The sequence below is a fragment of the Patella vulgata genome, chromosome 5 (genome assembly GCF_932274485.2).
Source record: "Patella vulgata chromosome 5, xgPatVulg1.2, whole genome shotgun sequence".
NCBI classification, from domain to species: Eukaryota; Metazoa; Mollusca; class Gastropoda; family Patellidae; genus Patella; species Patella vulgata.
The window spans coordinates 66,241,406-66,255,598 of NC_065883.2; the positions used below are offsets into that span (position 1 = coordinate 66,241,406).

Below are 14,193 nucleotides of genomic sequence, written 5' to 3' on the forward strand. Positions count from 1 at the left end.
GATTAGACACCTTAAAAGGTCTTAATCTGTATAACCATAAAGAGATCAACATTTCACATTCATCTGATAAATATATAGAAGGGTGTCGATCATCTTTAAAGGAATCTATAGGCTCTGTCGTCATTTTTGTAATTTTTGTTTTAAATTCATTTATTTTTTTTTCTCAGTTTCCTTCCGCCTCAAAATAATGGCTATTCACCAAAACCTTGCGGAAATGATCATGCAAACACTCATCATCAAGACCAACAAAGCCAACGTGCAATTGCAAGGAGTGGGGGGAGTTGAATAAGGAAGAATTGCTATAAACAGAAGCCCTACACGACATGTATTGAAAATATTGTTATGCGTTATTTTTTCGGGCAACTGTAAATGAAACATCTGGAAATGAATTGAAGGAACTGCCGCAGTCCTTCCATAATTACCCACTTGTAATGCATACGAAGCCATAGAAACATAACATGCTAAGTAAATCTTAAACGAAATTTACATTTACACATTAAGAACCAGTATGAGAGAGAACAAGCGCCTTAAACACAGTGATGTCTGAATTTCACAAAGTAATACAGCTTTACTGATTTAAAAATCTAACATTAACATATATTGAGTTAAATCTCACTGTAGCATATGAGGCTATGTTTAACAGTAATTGAATCTAATTCCATACATTGATCGATCTGATTTTATCTAACATAATGAAAACTTGCGTGAATCAAACTAGTCTCTATCATCCAGACAAATATTCTACGAACGTTAAAGACTAAAGGGTTCTGGGTGACCGAGACTAGAATCAAACTTTGTTTTGTTTAAAAAGTACAAGAGAACAATATAAGCTAAAATAAAGCAAACAATGTTTGTTATGTTTGTTTTATGTTTTTCAAAAAAAAAATAATATTATTGTAAAGCAAAGCAAATCTATCTTACCATTAATAAACTCCAAAAATAAGAAAAATGTTAGGCACATGAACTGGACCATGGTTATGTTCGCCATGCTGATACTCGAGAAAATGTCTTCGTCTCACGTGTAATAACGAAAATATAATAAAAATGTTAGCAACCTCGTCAAGTGGTGTCAAATAACTTTTCCTTGTGTCCAACAATATAACAATGAAAGCGGAGTAAAATGTTTGATCATGTTGAAAATATCTCTAAAGCGTGGCTCACACAAGTGCGTCACTATTCTAGTCTGCGTAACCCCTTGCGCCACGTAGCGTAGGTAAATGTGTGTTGTGAACCAAGGTAGCACAAGCCATGTGTCAGTAGTAAAGGTACAGCAGGTAGGTCGCAAAACCCGTGTCATTTTTTGAAAATGTTCAAAATTTTGCTAAAATTCGTGATACCGTATTGGTGGCGCGAATAATAGCTCCGCAGTTACATATGTATTGTTTAATGGTCGAGAGCGAGACATTAAGTAATATATTGTAACAACAAGAGGGCCGTAGGCCCGAGTGTTTTTACAATATATTACGCAATGTCTTAAGCTCGAGACCATTAAAGGATTTAAAATACAGACACTCCGCACGTGCTTTTATAGTAAAATACGTCACGCAAGTCCAATATTTCACTAGTATAAATGATGTATGATTGGCAAGTTGCCCGTACGATTATTTGAAATAATGGTACCCCAACATCAAAGAATGACGTCACATCTGTATTTTAAATATATATATATATGTATAATGAAATGAAATGAAATGAAATGGGGTTTAACGTCCTACTGTTCTGCTCCTATACTGGGCTAATGAAGACGGGCATACGCCATACAGTGTGCTATGAGGGAAATTTTGCCCGGGCAGCGGCACTATCGCCAACTCTTATATCGAATTCCAACTGCCAAGTGATCTTTTACGTGCATTCCAATGTTTTCGTTTCATCCGAAGGACTAGACAGCTGTCCTTGCCAGGCCCTTCGTCCTGCATCACTGACGCTGCGTAGTAGGATGTGACGCATAAGCTACCATAATACTTGCGCCAGGTTTGCGTACTTTTGCGACAACAATCGGCCCAAATCCACTTGGCGCGAAGCAGGGGTGACGCTATAGTTGCTTAGGTGTTATACTGTGTCACCGAGTCACACTACTTTATGCCATGGTAACGCACTCTCGTGGGAGACGGGCTTTAAAGCCTGCCAATGACAAGTGTCTAAGTTATCCGCGTGTAATACAAGTAGTATTGAATCATATTCAAATGACTTTATAATGTCGAACACACGATTTCCCTTGTAAGGTTTGGATGCACCTTGAAATAGCTAACGTGGAAGTAGCTGCTACATGCGTCTTTTCAAATTTCCTTCACCCCTTTGTATTACACAGTTCCGCCTATTATTAAATTACTATTCAGTTAAATTACATAATTACATATTGTAGTGCACGTCAAACAACTACAGACATGCTAAGGCATAAAAGTCAGCCACGCGCCCTCCCTTCTTCTGTATCATTATCCTCGTAACTCTGACTCAACATTGCCCCCCCCCCCCCCACACACACACACCTCTCACACACATAGATTTGGCAAAATGGCATTAACTCCTTGAAAAAATCAAAGCAAATTTCCTATTTTAAAGTATCTTATATGCTTTTATTATGTTTTGGTCGAATAGCATAATAGAACGTATTTGCGAATGTAAATTACACTTTTTGGCTTTCACCACAATGGTACAAAAGGTTGACTACCCCATCCACCGTTTGCTTACCACAATTATAGGATTTTTTGACGTTTTGATATTTTGTGTTACTTGTATAGCCGTTTGAAATGCATACTTTGGCTTTCACTACCGTGATACAAAAGATTGACTAACCCACCCATCCTCAGGGTCGCCTTAACGGCGCGAGGGCCAGGGTACCAAAAGATAGGGGGGAGGGGGGATCTCCCCCCGACCTCTAGAAAATTTTGAAATTTGTCAATTCCGAGAACGCTGTTTAGAGCGCCTCTAGCATTCCAAATTCCAACATAAAAGCCTTTAAAATACATTAGGGCATGGGTATACATGTATACCCCAGAAAAGGGCAGGCCAACATTTGAATACCCTGGTACCCGGGTTCCGGAGCCCCTGCCCACCCTCAACCACCATTGTAGGATTTGTTGTGGTTTTTATATTTTGTGTTACTTGTACTTTCCGGCGTGCCCCCTCTCCCACTTGTTTTTGGTGCAAGACGGAGGGCCTGACAAGAGATAACGTATAGTCGTTCGGATTGGAGAAAACCCGAGGTCCTATGAACACATTGTCGTGCACGTAAAAGATCCCTTTAGTACGGTTGAAATACGATATCCGAGTAGGCCGAAGTGCCACTATCCGGGCAAAGTTTCGATATAAGAATTGGCCATAGTGCCGCTGCCCGGGCAAACTTTCCCTCATAGCACACTGCATAGTGTATGGCCATCGTCGTTAACCCGGTCGGCACAGTAGGATGTTAAACTTCAGTTCATTTCATTTATTTTTCGTCTTTTTGTGGTGTGAGGAAGTTTGCCAGCGATTCCTTCTTTCTTTAAGTATATTGCCACCGTAGTTTTTTACCACTCTGTTGGTATACATTTACTACTAGAGTATGAAGTAGTGGAGTATATATTTTAACGACAGTCTGTTCACGTTTTCTCATTCATTCACAATTTCTCGCTTCAAGCGGTCCTGACACTCGCGTGCACCGATGTAGACAGTTGGTAAGTAAAATATATTTTATAAAGTTTTACTGCTTATATCGTGAGTTCTGTTATTAATCCTACTACGTTTAATAAATATGATCCATATCTTACTATTCGTAAGTGGGGGGTGGGTGGTCTAGGAGTCGAACGCGTGCCCGTGAAAGCACAGGATCTGTCATTGAGTCAAGTGGTGTGGTTTCGATTCCCCGATTGTTCGTGACAAGAGGTAGGTTCACCTGTCCAACCTCGTGGGTTTCCTCTTTTAGAGATTCAAAATACCACAAATGACAATCTGCGGTTTACACTATAAGAATTCCGTTTGATCACCTTTGTGTGGTAATTACGGGAAGAGAGGTAAGCTATTACTAATCTCGCTAAACTATTCTACTCGCAAAAATGTCAAAATCTTTTGAGACTAAGTAACTAGTAATACGTGATAAACAAATCAAATAAATGAAGTGAAATGGGGTTTAAAGTCCTACGGTTCTGCGCCGACTGGGCTATATGCGGGAAATGTGGCCACGGTCTACTCTTATATCGAATTCCAACTGCCAAGGGTTCTTCGCCAATGTGTACGCGGGACCCTGAGAGGGAGACCACACCGGAAAAGCCCGATGTGTACGCGGGACCCTGAGAGGAAGACCACACCGGAAAAGCCCGATAAACTTTGTCGGTCCTACCCACTGAGCCACCGTGATCAAATATCCATGGCGATTAATCACCCAATTGCTGGGACTGGCCTATACCTAATGTTATTCGAGATTTTGTTTTGTTGGGTGTTTAAAAACTCGATTTAACTCTGTTTATATAAAAATAATATGAGCAGTGATGTTTCCACTAGAAAATAGTTTTAATGGTTTAAAATAGCAACAGATTGTCACTCCATACAAAAAGGAATTGACAGAACGGTTTCCAACCAAATTAGGGGGCCGTAATTGGCGTGGTTTCAATCCAACACTTGTACGTGACAAGGAGGTAGTTTTATGTGCCCAACCCTGTGGGTTTTCGTTGTACATTCCAGATTTCTTTTCAGTGCTAGTAAAGACCCCTGTGCACTGAAATCAAATTGTACCATGTGCTAGTCCCGAAATGACCAAATTGTATGAACCAACAACTCGTTGCCTTTAAAACCAAACTTTTAATCTAAAACTGTGGACCAGATACATTATGCACTGGCACGATTATAAACTCGGATTACTCTTCAACAACCTACAAGAAATTTAACCTTAGACAAAACATATATACATATTTTATTCTTAAATATTAGTTAGCCAAGATTAGATCTATTTGTATAAATAGTGAATCATCTGTTTTTGTTAACTTGTATAAATTTAATAAATATTTATATAAAACTTGGAACAAAATGTGTCTGTGCTAGATGCCAAGACTCAGTAAAATTGCATAAAATTTTTCAACTTCATATTTCTCCTAAGTACACCTACAAATAAACATAGCAACATGAAATGAAATGCGGTTGGGTGTCTCACTTTTCTGTTCCGACTGGGCTAATGAAGACATGTCGTGCAGGCTTACACCATACACTGTGCTATGAGGGAAATTTTTGCCCGGACAACGGCACTACAGCCTACTCTTCTATTGAATGCCAATGTGTATACGGGAACTCGGTTTTCTTTCCCATCCGTACGATTAGACACTGTTCTTGTCAGGCCCTCCATCCTGCCCCACTGACACGAGGAAACCGCGCTGGAAAATCCCGAGGAACTTACTCGGCCAGCACCGGGAGCGAACCCACTGAGCCACCACTGCTCCCAATAAACGTATCTCGAGATCTCTTGTTTTATAGATCTGATCAAAATATGTATACTCTCATCTCTTGACACCATATGTATTCCTAAGTCTAATAATTGCAAAAAATCACTAACTACTGCCAGTACCAAAAATGTTAACTTCCATAAACTTACCACCAAGGGTCAGGGGAGTGATTGTCGGGCGGTAGGGAAACTGGAGTCTGAACTAAAATATCTCGATTTTTTGAAACCCGGTCGTCGCTCGTCGAGATCGTCGCTTGTCGAGTCTGGCAAGGGGGTGTGTCTAGTCTTTTGGGTGGTACGGAAATAACAAGAATCACCGGCGTATTCTGATCAGAGTAGACGTGAAAATTCTCATTCCTCGCTTTTTGAACTCGTAACCATAGAAATAACATAGCCATCTTATGTTTGTCTCCAAGTGAAATCCCTATTACAATCACTACCACGGGTGAATATCTTGGGCGTTTCCTCATAAATCTTTGCTGCAACTATAGTGATAGATGTTCGGGATCCAGTAACGTAAACCATAAAACCTGATCAAAAAAGGGGCATTTGCCCATCCAATTGACAGTAAACACACACTACTGTAAACTGGGTTTAATCATAACAATCTAACACTCGAGACTTAAATTAATAATTTGTTGTAAAAGACTGGTTCATAGTTTTGTTTCAAAAGACTTGCCGTCCACTAACATTTAATCTGGAGTGTTTGAGCTATATATGCAAATCATATGGAAAATCCCTACAATATCCCAATATTAATTTTCTGTCATAATAATTTCATGGAATTATTACGGACGTAATTGTACCAATTGTAATTTCTAGGTCGTATTCATTTTTCAACGACAAAATCATTCGAATAGTTTCGACAAACTTTTGCAGTATGTATATATAATCTAATACTGTCTGTATTTATGCAACTAAAAGACCATGAATTAAGACTATTTAGATAAGGATGGTTGATCTATTAGATAGTACAAGTTTTAGGAAGTTATAACTTAGATTATAGATAAGTTGTGTCTATGTATCTATTTAAATTTTCAAAAATATGCTTTAAAAGAAGATTATACGACTCCATATATACAACTGAGTAACTGCGACATTGTAAGCTCATACACAGTTAAATCGCAAACCGATTTCAATGTTTTAGGTCAAAAATATAGATTTCATGTACTGTTTTGTGGGCTGACAATCTCTCTTCGTTATAAAGTTTACATCTACAGATATAACCAATTGGATGCCCTGCTTCATCACCAATAAGTGTGATCTGCTTAATCACCCATAAATATGATCTGCTTAATCACCAATAAGTGTACTCAGCTTAATCACCTATTCGTGTGATCTGCTTAATCGGTCGAAATTTTAAAAAAAAAACAACATAAAATCGTCTAGACCTTGCTAATCGAAATACCATGTTATCCCAATTCAATACTTCATGTTTACCTAAAGTAAAACTGGGGTAATATATAGAATACTTATATTTAATATTATAAGTTTGGTTTATATAACCAAAGACAAACAGACCCGTGAAGTTATGAAAGTATATAGCATCGGTTATATTTTAAGTATATAGTCAGAGCGTCTTCGTCCATTTTATGTTAAAAGACGTTACTATTTAAACTACTATACTTAAATTGAATTAAGTATCATAGAAGTTCGTCTGTTATCTTTTCTTTTTTACCCATTCCGTATTAAACAGTGGATCTTAAGCTGTCTACCAGACTTAGGGTATATCTTCAGTTTAATAGGTTGTTTTCAAGTCTGTATATCTATTTATAAAAAAAAATAATCTACACGATATTGAAAAGAATGTAAAAAGACATAAGAGTTTCTCTCTGAGTATAAATTTATACAGATCAAGATAAGTTATTTTAAATTGAAAGCAAGCAAAAAAAAAAGTTTTCGTACAAGTGGAAGATAACCGGTACATGTGTACAAAAATACATTAATGGGAAATATTAGTGAAGAAAGGCGAATCATATTTATCAAATTCCACCGTTTCCCTCGACTCCCTGGATTATGCAAAACCCCAGTGGCGTGGAGTGGAGATCCGTTAACTGTGGGGTGATTGGGTGCCGTTATGATTCCAGTGGACTACGCCCCGTCCTCCCCATCCGAACTCTAATCAATTATGACATATTATCCACGGTGCTGACACGTGGCTCTACGACATTCGCCGCGCATTTTGGTACCCATCAATTTCAGAACTGATTGACTCTACAGATCAACTATCAAGCGATATGGGTTTTTTATTAAATAAAGGGAAGAACTTCACACTAAACCGCTTCAGCTCTAATAATTCTTGTCTGCGATATCACTTTAGTGGAAGCAGACGTTAAAGCACCACAGTAGCATTAGTAGAACTGATTCAATCGATATTCAACTGTAATAAAAGATTTTCCGGCGTGGTTTCCACTTGTCAGTGATGCAGGACGGAATGCCTGACAATGACAGCTGTCTAGTCGTTCGGATGGGACTATAAACCGAGGTCCCGTGTACACATTGGCGTGAACGTAAAAGATCCCTTGACAGTTGGAATTCGATATAAGAGTAGGCCGTAGTGCCGCTGTCCGGGCAACATTTCCCTCATAGCACACGGTATGGCGTAGGTACGTCTTCATTAGCCCAGTTCGGAGCCGAACAGTAGGACGTTAAACCCCATTTCATTTCATTTCATGTAATAAAGGTGTGACGCAACAAGGCTTAAGTTAAAATAGCTGTGTCCACTCGACACAAACTAGATCATTTCGGGATTAACATATTGTTCAATTTTATTTCAATAATTCGCTTGCGCGTAGGGGTCTTTAGCAGTGGGAGGAAAACGGAGGACCCGGAGAAAACCCACGAGGTTGGACAGGCAACCCTACTCCTTGTCACGTACGACCGGGGAATCGCAACCGCGCCAGTTGACCCAGTGATAGACCTTATGATACAGCGTGAACCGAGACCATTGGCTAAATACATATCTATTTTAGCCTTAGATGTTTAAAGATACATTATGGGAGATTAGATAACGAGTTGGCAGTTCTCACTATAATAGTTAAAAACTACATAATGTAAAGGCAACTTGCTGAAAATTTCAGTCAAATTGATCCACTATGAGCAGAGAACCAAGCGGATGAAAGTTCAGCTTAGCCTCGATCATCATTACTGAAGTCGATAAGACAAAACTAATAGTCTTGATTATCCATTTAATCGTTAATCACGAAGGAAAGTTTTGCAGCAAATCGGACTGCAATCCAACAAATATCGCAGGCAAGCCTTGACATCGAGAGCTGATTATGGTCTGGATAAGTTAATTAATGTCTAATTAATAGTTTTTATAACATTTCAAGCCTAAAGAAAGACCTGCAATAGGCCGATTTTGCTCTTGCATAATGTATGTTTAAGTGGATAATTATTGCCGATACAGATACATGTCAAACGGCAAGAAAAAACGTTTCGCGAATTTAATACTTTATTTCGAATTAAATCAAATGGGGTTGAGCTACTTTAACAATTTAAGACCGTTGGCTAAATACATATCTCCTTTAGATTTTTAATGTGATAATTATTGCCGCTACATGTACATTTCACATGCCAAACGGTAAGAAAAAAAACGTATCATGATTAAGAATAAGATATACTACAGCTATGTTAAGCATTAACCCATGCTTTTCATTAGATACTATTAAACCTGGCCCTGTCATAGTAATTACCAACACGTGGTGCTAACTTGTTAGTAAATATTATCATAATAAACAGTTGGGGTTTTTAAATAGGCTAAATAAGAGAGTGAAATTTCCCCGCCATATTTCCTAAATCTCAAATAGTTGTCAGATGTTTCAGAAAACACCTGAACTGAGTGGGTTGCAGAACTGTGTGAAAACGTCAATATGCAGCTTTCTGCTTTCCTGGAAAAGATCTTATCGATCAGCTGGTTTACAAATCTCAATTTTTCATGTGCTTTTATATTAGACCACCTTCATTCGTATAAAAGTTTTTAACCAAGTTAAGGCAACGTTATCCTATAGAAGAACGGCCATAAAACGTTGTTCAAATCCGGTTTGAAAATGAAATGAAATTGTGTTTAACGTCCTGTTGTTCTGCTCCGACTGGGCTAATGAAGACCGCGGTTTGAAACGGACGTAAAACTGGAAAAAAATAACAAGCAGGTGAATTAGTTTACGGGTTCACGATATGAATCAATAAGAGATAATCACGGTTTCTGGTCCAGGAACGAGGCACCAATCGCTACTCATCTTGTTCTTCTTGTTCTTGGAAAGAGAGGAGAGGGTGGTAAAGAGATGGTGGGGGAGGGGGTCGACGCCCTCATAAAAGCCAAATATAGCTCCGTCATTTCAAGTACGAATCGACATGAAACTTGGCATGCTTGTACCATCGAATTGTACAATGACGTCATAATTCCAAGATGGCTGTGATGGACGCCATACTTGGTTCTGGTTCATAGTAAGCTCGTAGATGTTAAATACATATTGGCCAATAGCTTTTAGCTGAAGAGTAAGGACAGAAATGCGCAAACTTTGAACAACTTTGTTTAAACCTGGTTTTAGGAAAATAAAGATTTTATTGAAAGGCTTTCCGTTGTTATTGTTGTTCTTGTTTTGAAATAAAACAGTGTATTCAATTCTATATGAATCAGCTTGAAAATGTTAACGCCCAGGATTTCAAATATTATAATTCAATACTCAAATCGTGTATTAAAGTTTGAAATCCCTGCAATCCAATCCGCTGTCTCTGACTAATCGGTCTTGATTTATGTCAGTCGCATGACAACTCAACGCAATAAAATCTCATTAGACCAAAAAGTTCAAAGTGGTTCCTAATTGGGTTTTTTTCAGAATTAGTTTATAGCTGTTTCTGTTTGAATGTATGTGTTGCTAATTTATCTTCTTTAACGTCATTTATACAGAAATGTACCAGGAAACCAGTTTCTCTCATTTGAGGATTCGGTTATTCGTCCTCTTTTAGGAGCAAAATATATTTTCCAACTATCTGAAACCGATTTATTGAAGTACGTCCGCATTCAGCAATCATGGCGATTAAACAGTTATTATTATTTATTCCATTTACACCCCTTTGCTAACTAAATTCCACTCAAGACAAATTAGATCTTATGGAACTAAAACATTCTTGCATACATTTTATTTTTCTTTGTTTTCGCGTCATTAAATGCCAACAACAGACCTATATTAGTGGATTTGAAAAATTCGGTTCTAGCCACGTTTATTATCACCTGACAAAAAGTAAAACAACTTCTATATCAAATAAATAGGTCAGTGGATTTGGGTGCTTGTTAAGCTAGATGTTTGAAATTTTCTCAAACTATTAAAATCTGTTAATATTGTTATAACCCAATTATTATGTCTTGTTAAAAATTGAGTAAAAGGCGCGTAAACCGTAAAATCCTCTGTAGAATCCTAATACCTTGATGCACCAGATCACACGGGGACAATTATTAATTACTGTATACATATAATAGATGATGGTGCTATTAATTTAATAACAGGATCAAAATATCAGTTTCTTTAAATTGAATGAACATGGTTTCTGAAATTGTAACCATATTTCTAACAATTAATTGAACTTGTTAGAGATTTAATTATTGTTTTATCTTTAATGATGTTTTGGTGTTTTAATTCGGTATCGTACTCCTATTATTTAAAACATCTCGGTTGCCAGGAATGCCGAGTTGGGGATGTTTGAGTACAATACTGTGGGTATGAAACCGAATACTCAGTGTTTAACAGGGGGGCGTGAATAACGAGTTTCGCAACTGGTAGACATAGTAGATTATGTATTACCATGGACCTTATAATACATTATAAGGTCCATGGTATTACGTACCCGCGATCCATACACGCAACATTTGAGCACAGTGGCCTACGGGGTCTACTTCAATGAGCACTCTTTCTTGGACACCATATACAATTTCTCTTTTAATTAGGAATTTCACGCGGATAAATTTTTGTTGTTGCACTGTTATGTTTAAACAACTTAGTAGGTGACGGCTGGTGGTTATCTTGACGCGAAATAACGTGAACAGAAAACTCATTTAAAGTGGTAGGGCGCCGCCACGGTGGCTCAATGATTATGACGTTAGCTCGCAAATTTGGGGGTCCGTTTTCGAACCTGATCTTGGCCGAGAAAGTTCATGTTGAATTTTTCGGTGTGGGTTTCCCTTGTCAGTGATGTTAGATAGATGGCCTGACAAGGGACAGCGTATAGTCGTTCGTGTACACATTGGCGTGCGCGTAAAATAACCCTTTCCAGTTGGAATTCGATTTAAGGGCAGGCCGCTGGGCCAATGTACGGGCAAAACTTTCTTCATAGCACAATGCATGGCATAGACCCGTCTTCAATAGCCCAGGCGGAACAGAACTGTAGGACGTTAAACAGCAATTCATTTCATTTTAGAGGGGTTGGATGGCCGAATGGTTAGCACGTGTGCGCTGTATCATAACATCTGGCATTGTGTCAACTGGCGGAGTTTCGATTCCCCGGTTGTACGTGACAAGGAGTAGCGTCGCCTATCCAACCGAGTGTTAGTTCGTGTCGAGTGGACGTTAAACCTCAGTTCTCTCTCTCTCATTTCATTTTATTTTGCTATGTTTATCTGTAAAGGTAATTAATGGAAATATAACGTTTAAAAACTTTATACAATTTTACAGAAACTTGACACCTAACATTCGCCATACATAGCACACTGTATGGCGTATTCCTGTCTTCATTAGCCCAACCGGAACAGAACGGTGGAACGTTAAACTCCATTTCATTTCATTTAAACTAAAATGGTATTGCATTTAGGATCCACTAGCTATTCAGAACTATTCCATTAGTTAAAATTTCATGGAAATGAAATGAAATACTTTTCTCCACCAACCGGGGCGACGATTACAAGCATAACTAAATAGTATGAGATAAAATGAAATAAAATAAAATGCTGTTTAACGTCCTTTTGTTCATATGAAATGTTCTGCTCTGACTTGGCTAATTAAGGCGGGTATACACCATACAGTGTATTAGGGGGCAATAAAGAGTTGAATTAAAATGAAACAGTAAAATATTGCCGACCCTACAATTGAAAATATCAAGTGGCTTAGAAATTTTGTTTGCGTAATATAGCCGACTGGTGCTAGCGTTCCATGAACCTTCTTTTTATTTATCAATTGAATTTACAGGACAAGTTTTAGTAGAAAAAATAGCCACTGAGCCAATGAAATCAAAGATTGGAAATGTATTCCGCTCAGCCATATCCATTCCGTTATAACCGGAGGGGGCGGGGGCGGGGGTGGGGGTGCTCCGACGAGTGATTTAACGCGTGCGCGATAGCTCATAAACTACAGATCTCAAGGGCAGCTATCTATGCAAGTCACGAGTGTCGCCTTTCTCATATGTTAATCCCCCCACACACACACACACACACCCACTTTCTCCGCCCGTTACACACGTGTGTCTTATAAAAAATAACGTCTGACACTGTAAACCCTTTGAAATGATTTATGTTTTTTGAACAGCTTCGGTGTGTTTAAAACTAATTCCATTTGAACAACTGACAGACAGACGTTGTTAATTGTCAGTCAGTTCAAATCATTTATCAATAAAACACTCGACTTTCTCGACAACATTGAATTCTCCTGATACCCGACACGATTCATTTAATAGATTAGCACAAACTCTGTCTATTTTTTTTACTCGTCTTTAAATTACTTTTTGTCTTAAGACAGCAACAGGCCTCTTGTTTGTTTTTTGTAAGAAATGAACTGATTCGTTATCAGTTCTTCAGTCACGCCAAAGTAGCTTACTTCTTCGCCAACACTTGGCGTTATTGGTACCGCAAAGATCGTAATTTTTTTTAATTTGAACGCTTCATAAAGTATGCGATATTTAATCTGTTTCTATACGCTATACCTAAATTTGACCGTGGACTATATTATTATAAGGTCCACGAATTCCCCTTTTCTATGCAACACGACATCAAATGAAGCAAATTATTGTTTCAATCATAACCATTGCTTGGTGGACTTCGTTTGGTTTTCAATTTTCTAGATTAAAGAATTGTAACGTTTCCAGAATAAATTGTTTAAAAGTTTGTAGAATAAAGAATTTATACAATTGATAGAATAAAAAATGTTAACGTTTCTAGAACCAAGAATGTTTTCAATTTCCTAAAACGAAGAATTTAAACGTTTCTAGAATATAAAAATTATACAATTTCTAGAATAAATAATTTAAACCTTTCTAGAAATAAAACTCTTATCCGTTTATATTAGACCAGTCAGTACATAAGAGAGAAAGAGAGAAATGGAGTTTAACGTCCACTCGACACAAACTAGGTCATTTCGGGACTAACGTATGGTTTAATTTTATTTCAATAATTCGCTTGAGCATAGGGGTATTTAGCAGTGGGAGGAAACCGGAGGACCCGAAGAAAACGCACGAGGTTGGACAGTACATTAGAGTAGGACGTTAAATCCATTTCATTTCATTCTTATCGTCAGATTTGTAAGTTTCTGTTTATTTTACAGTTTCTAGAAGAATTCATTTTAGTTTATCTAGAATAGAGAATTAAAAGGGTCTAGAATAAACAATTCCAAAGTCTCTAAATTAAATATTTGTAAAGGGTCTAGATTAGATTCATGAATATTTTAGTTTGTATTCACAAATCATTTTAGCTTCTTTAGGATAAAGAATTAAAGGGTTCTAGAATAAACAATTTCAAAGTCTCTAAATTGAATATTTGTAAAGTTTCTAGATCAGATTAAGGAATATGTTAGTTTGTATTCACA

The 14,193-nt window shown here is 37.7% G+C and overlaps 1 protein-coding gene across 1 annotated transcript in view; it reads left to right on the forward strand.

The window, feature by feature from the left end:
* Window positions 1-3,582: 3,582 nt before the first annotated feature.
* The window catches only part of LOC126820440 (glycerophosphocholine cholinephosphodiesterase ENPP6), a 36,416-nt gene continuing 25,805 nt past the window's right edge, over window positions 3,583-14,193 (forward strand). Inside the window, exon 1 of the mRNA XM_050548423.2 lies at window positions 3,583-3,653. The gene's annotated coding sequence lies outside the window, so the exon portion shown is untranslated. The remainder of the gene's footprint in view (window positions 3,654-14,193) is intronic.